The following is a 6,568-nucleotide window of genomic DNA, read 5'->3' as shown; positions in this document are numbered from 1 at the left end:
TTATCACTTTTGACAAGACAGTTTTGAGGAGGTAATGATGTTGCCCTTACTGTATGTGTGTGTCTGTTACCAAAATATTTCGGAGAAAGAGTGAACTGCGATTAAGTGCTGGATGACCATACCACTGGTCCATTATTGTAATTGCAATATTATTTAGAATTTAAGTTGGTAATTTGATAATAAGGAAAGGGATAATGCAGCCAAAAAATTCTGGCATACATTGTATATACTGTAGTGCGGATAGGGAAGGTGGACACTGATAAATAGTACAGATCGTGTTCAAAAGTATCGTTAAATTTTGATAAAGAAAACATTAGCACAAATGTTGGTTTCTTACTTATTGAGGAATAGATGAAAGAAAAACATATTGAAGTTTTGCATTGCAAAAATGCAAACATACGGATGCAGCCGGCTGAACCAATATTGTTTTTCCTTATAGGACCAATTGGTACCTATCTTGGTTAACAAATTGGACGGGCTAGCGATAACCTTGCCCGGGACCAGGTTCAGACAAAAATGACAATGATATCACTTTCCAGACAGGGGCCACTGAAGCCACCCTCCTCCCAATGTTGCTCCTCGCTCATCGTTGCCCATGGCAGATGGAAAGGTCGGAAGAAAAAGGATTTACAATGAACGAGGTATAGGAGATTGCAAGGTGTTGGAAAATTCGTTGCTGAAAGAAAAAGTGAATGCGAAAGAGTGAATGAGTTTTAACGGATTTATTTGTTGGTCCTTCAGGATTTCTTCATTTTAATATTATGACTGAAGTGAAAGGTCTTTCTTGTGAGTCCACTCAAATAAAATCCTGCGAAGCAAATGTACAGTATATTATAGATATGAGAGAACATTTTGTCTCTGATATTTGAATGGCATCAGGTGTGACTGCTTATGGAGAGATTTATATATATACAGTATATATATATATATATATATATATATATATATATATATATATATATATATATATATATATATATATGTATATATATGTATATATATGTATATATGTATATATATATATATATATATATATATATATATATATATATGTATATATTTATATATATATATATATATATATATATATATATATATATATATATATATATATATATATATATATATATATATACAAATATATACATATATATGTGTGTAATAATAATAATAATAATAATAATAATAATAATAATAATGATAATAATAATAATAAACATGCATGTCTGTTTGACCTGCCTTTTTTTCTAATTCGTTGGGTGAAAATTTTGGTTATGCATGTTGGGTACATTTTTCGTTTTTTTATGGTCCAAAGCTATACATATTTATTATGATAGTTGTGGTCCTTTTTAAAGCAAGATTTCAGTTATATTGTAGAGTGTAAATACAAAAGTAAAACAGAATTGGATTGACTGCAGGTATTCCTGTTGCTTTGTCATTAAAAAAACTGGTATGTATTGTTTTCGTTTTCACACAGATTACAATTTAAGGTTCTCCTTTAGAGGTTAATTGTGGCATTGAGACTTTTTCTGTCAAGTGGCTTTGTGTGTGCTTTTTTATTTTCTGTTATATATTGTATAGAAATAATGATTAAGGTTTACTTCACCACTCAATCGCTGTGCTGGAATTAGACATTGAATCCGTTAGGGTTTCGTTTTTTCCATTATAAGATCTCGCCTCGGGAGGAAAGATCCCATTCATGCTTTACCTTATTTATGTCATTATAAATTACTTCCTTGCCACTTCTCTCGCACCAAACCCCCGTTTCACTTAGTTTCTCCCCATTTGATAGCTGTATGAACTTATCAGTCACCATTCCTTGATACCAAAGGACTTCAGAGAAGTTCTGAAGACTCCTCTTCAACACCATAAACTACCCGGCATGAGTCATTGGTGGCTTCTGTAGACCTTAGTGTGACGCAGCTTTCCCCTCTCTCTCTCTCTCTCTCTCTCTCTCTCTCTCTCTCTCTCTCTCTCTCTCTCTCTCTCTCTCTCTCTTGAACATGAATATAATATTCGATGTTTTGATGGAAAAACGAATTAACTACAAGGAAACATTGGTTACTCTGTTTAAGGAGGATTACTACATTCTAGAAGTCTTTTGGTTCTTGGCTTATTTTGAAGGTATGCTGTGTACGGAGAGACTGGTAAAAGAATAATAGTAAAGTAAGCCTGTTATTTTAATTTCCATTGCCCGTCTTATAAATCAGGATTTGCGCATTTTATTTTTCTTGAAAGTTTTTATGTTAGTAAGTCAGAATGGTTGTTCTAATATTTACTTAGAGATTTTATTTTGTGATGACCCTTAAACATAAATATGATGGTTACGTTCTCGACCTGTTGAGAGAACATATTCAGGATTCATTGGTTTCCATTTTCACTGGAAGATAAGCCGAATGGAGAAGTTAAAATCTATTCTTATATATTATTTATTATTTCATCGTAAATTTTCTCTACATATTCTCTGTCTCTCTCTGTAATCTATTAGAAGGGTGTTTCATATCACGTTATCAGTAGGAGCTGATCGTAAACCATTTTAGTAAAAAAAAATGGTACTCAGCAACATAAGTTTAGCAACACCCTAAGGCCATCTTCACCCAGTACAGCCTACGGGACACTGATTTGTGCAGCTATTCCCTGCATCCTGGAGATGAGTCTGTGGAGAGAGAGAGAGAGAGAGAGAGAGAGAGAGACTGGATGAGTAAATGACATTACTATGAGATTCAGAGGCGTCGTGCACGGTTTTTTTTTATTTTACTCCTTATCAAAGAATCGGATGAAGGTGAAAGTTGGCATATGAATATTTCACAACCATACATTTTATTTTCTAACATCATCTTGTACCTATGACTTATAGTTTTAGCTGATCATAGAAGAACACACCACTTTCTGTAGTCAGAGACATTAAAAAGTCATTCATGGCTTAGAAGACAGTAATGACGTTTACCTGTGACGTTACAAATGGCTCCACCCTCTAAGCTACGTCATAATTCAGGATAATACTGAATTATCTCATGAAGTTTAAGAATTGAATTACTGACGATGAAAATACATTTCTCAAGTAGTTGCAAAAGATGCTAAATGATCACCAATGATCAAATAAATAAACCTGAAGGCCAAAATTATACATTCTGCTACTATTACTACCACTATTGCTGTATTTCCTCGGCAGCATAGATGCCCCGCCCACATCAGAATCTTTCAGCTATTCATAAAGACTTTGGAAATGTTTCTTTATTGTGTAATGGGTCCTGGCCTCCCAGAATTCCAGGTTTTCATTTGAGAAATGTATAAAGTAATTTTCAAGTTAAATATGCAGTATTGCAAATGAGGAACAAACTCATGCATTCAGGGAAGGAGTCCTGTCAAAGAAGCAGTGACTGAAATGTCGTAAGTTTTGGTAAGTTTTCAGCAGTTCTCATCCAGGCAAATAAATGAAAGTTCATACCGTTATAGCCTTGGACATCACATATTCGATTTATTATCTATATGTAACTATGTTTTACTTTATTGTAATAAAAATCATCATTTCTATTGGCGATGGAGCTGAGCATTATTACCCTTATGAAACAGTACTATATGGCACAAACCTGAGAAAGAACGTGCGAGCGAATGTTTTGTTTTATTTTTGGTATTTAGAGTTTCGTTATTCATTTCGTTTTTCATTTTAAATTTTTCTTTTAGCCTTTTATCTTATTTCATTTTACTTATCCTTAATTCATGGGTGACAGGGCATGACAATGGGTAGACATGCCAGTTCCAGTCACCCTCAAGCATATATAATTACCGATTATCGTAGGAAACGTAGCTGACCTGAGGAAATCAGCGATGACTCTGAGGGGAACAAGGGTTGCCATCGTTCCCTTTTTCCTCTATCATTGTTACTATTGGTGTGGGTATATCTTAAAAATATTTCAAATGAAATGTATTTTACTTTTACTCTGTGTATTTGTAATTCCCCTTTAAATGTACAAATGAAACACCAAAAACTATTCATAATCTATTTACAAATCACAATCATCATCACTATCAAGGAAAAGATCATCATCATCCTCATCATCACTGACTAAATTAATGATGACTGGATCCACGTAAGTCTCCCGGATGTTGTCCAATTCCCAGTACTCCTCCTCAAAATGACGTGATTGTCTAACTGCTCCTGCCCACACTTCCGGGGTAGCAGAAAGCCTTGCCTCCTCCAACCTGGCCTGCAAGTCAGACCGCGTAAATCGACGGAGCGATGAACGCACTTGCCTCTTCATATGACCCCACACCTGTTCAATGGCGTTGAGCTCTGGGTGAGCGGGTGCCAAGCGCACAACTTCGTGGCCCCACTCCCGGATGATGTTATCCACCACATATCTCCTTTCCGGACGAATCTTTTGGCAAACGAGCAACAGCTCAGATTTTGTGGCCAAAGGTGGGAACGATATCCTACGCTGCTCCAGCCACCTGTCGAGAAAAGTTAATTAATCATTATTAGAGTGGAAATAGACCATAGAATGCTAATTTACATACCGTTATTACTGTATCATTAAACTATGATTTGATATTGTTTCCATCAAGAATAATTTACTGACTTCACACAGTTAATAGAATATTGAATCATATGAAATTTCCAGTCAAGTCATTAACTTTAATGCGTGTGTATACGTATTTCATGATGTCTATATATATATATATATATATATATATATATATATATATATATATATATATATATATATATATATATATATATATATATATATATATATATTGTGATTTATTGTAATTACCTTACGAGATCCGCCTTTCTGTTTGCTGACGTAGGGCATCGACTCTCCTCGGTTAGTGTGCTGTGATATGGTGCATTATCTAGCACAAGAACCGATGGCTCCAGGAGGGACGGTAGAAGCTGTGTCGTAAGCCACTGTTCGAACAATTTGGCATTCATTTCGCCATGATAATCTCCTTGATTGGACTTAGCGGGGTAGCACAGATACGAGCCTTCAATGAAGCCTTCATTGGTGCCAGCAGCTACCACCACAAATCGTTCACCTTCTCCTGGAGGACCTGACGGCTGTAAGAGGGACTGGTGATATCCTGCATGGTGTCTGCCCATTCCCTGCTATGGGTCATTCTAGTGGTGAACCAAGTTTCATCAACGTACACCACCTTCCTTCCGTCCTCCCTGAGGCGTCGTAGATCCCGTAGAGCATTAATTCGGCGGCAAATTATATCCAGAGACTCCTTCCTCACATACATTTTCCGTTGTGTAGTTTTATACTTGAATCCCAGAGAATGCAGGAGGCGGATTACTGAACTCGGTGATGTCCTTTCTGAGATAATGCCAGCTGTTTTAAGGTCCATTGTTAGAGAGCCAACCGTAAAATACTCCTTCTCATCAAACTTTCTGTGGATAAAGCGACGAATCGCACCAACAGTAAAGTTATCAAAGGCGGATGGTGCTGATGAAACTGGTGTTACTGACGATGGTGAATGACATGAACTGGAGGTACGGAGGCTGACTTTGGCCCTTACTGCCCCTGCAGTCATGCCCAAAACTTGTCCAACGCGGTCATAAGGCCTTAAAGGACAGAAAAGAATATATATAATTATATATATATATATATATATATATATATATATATATATATATATATATATATATATATATATATATATATATTAAAGCAATTATACATTGATTATGGAAAACAACAAATCTTAAATCAGATGGTCCATTGCTGTACTGATAACTTGAATACATTACTGGTTGTATTTAGCTTTCCCAAAAATCTTCTCAGAACAATAATAATTCTATAAAGACTGAACAATCCTTTTACACCTCTCTCTCTCTCTCTCTCTCTCTCTATTGCTTTCTCTCTTCACTACATAATGGGTACTCAATGGAAATGTTCACAATTCAAAAAGGCATTGCAATAGTTATATTTTTTTTCGCAAAATAAAAATCAGATTGGAAGTAATTACGTAATCTGGAAATCGATTTCTTACCTGTTCAAGGAGTAGTAAGTACTACCACGGTTTTTCTCTCCCGTATACAAGGTTGCAAGCCGCAAGGCAAATGCAGTTTTGCAACCACGGGGACAATTCCAAATCTTATTAGCCATTCTTTGATCTTTTGACAGGTAAGGGTTTAAAGCTGACGAAACCAAGTGAATGAGTTTGTAAGGTTTATGGGCGGGACTAAATTCGTCATAGATTGTTTACTCTACCTACGTCATAAACGTTTGAGGATCCTTGCCACGTATATCCTGGATACGGCATTGGCAAACCAATTTTACTTTATAAAAATGAAAACTATCGAATTTCATTACTAGATATATTTCTCGATATATTTGTATGGTTGTGAAATATTAATATGCCAACTTTCACCTTCATCTGATTCTTTGATAAGGAGTAAAATAAAAAAAACCGTGCACGACGCCTCTGAATCTCATAGTAGTATGGTAAAATCTATATGAGTGAAAGAGAATGTTATGTGAGATAGTGTTGATATTTTTGGAGATAACAGAGACATACCAGTAACGGCCAGACATGAAGTGTGACAATCAAGTAAAAAAAG

At 35.5% G+C, this 6,568-nt stretch overlaps 1 pseudogene; it reads right to left on the bottom strand.

Annotated features, from left to right (window-relative positions):
• Positions 1–3,847: 3,847 nt before the first annotated feature.
• On the bottom strand, positions 3,848–6,203 carry LOC136844224 (uncharacterized; annotated as a pseudogene).
• Between the last annotated feature and the right edge of the window lie 365 nt (positions 6,204–6,568).

The sequence above is a fragment of the Macrobrachium rosenbergii genome, chromosome 12 (assembly GCF_040412425.1).
Source record: "Macrobrachium rosenbergii isolate ZJJX-2024 chromosome 12, ASM4041242v1, whole genome shotgun sequence".
Lineage (NCBI taxonomy): Eukaryota > Metazoa > Arthropoda > Malacostraca > Decapoda > Palaemonidae > Macrobrachium > Macrobrachium rosenbergii.
This window is presented reverse-complemented; position numbering and strand designations above follow the sequence as displayed.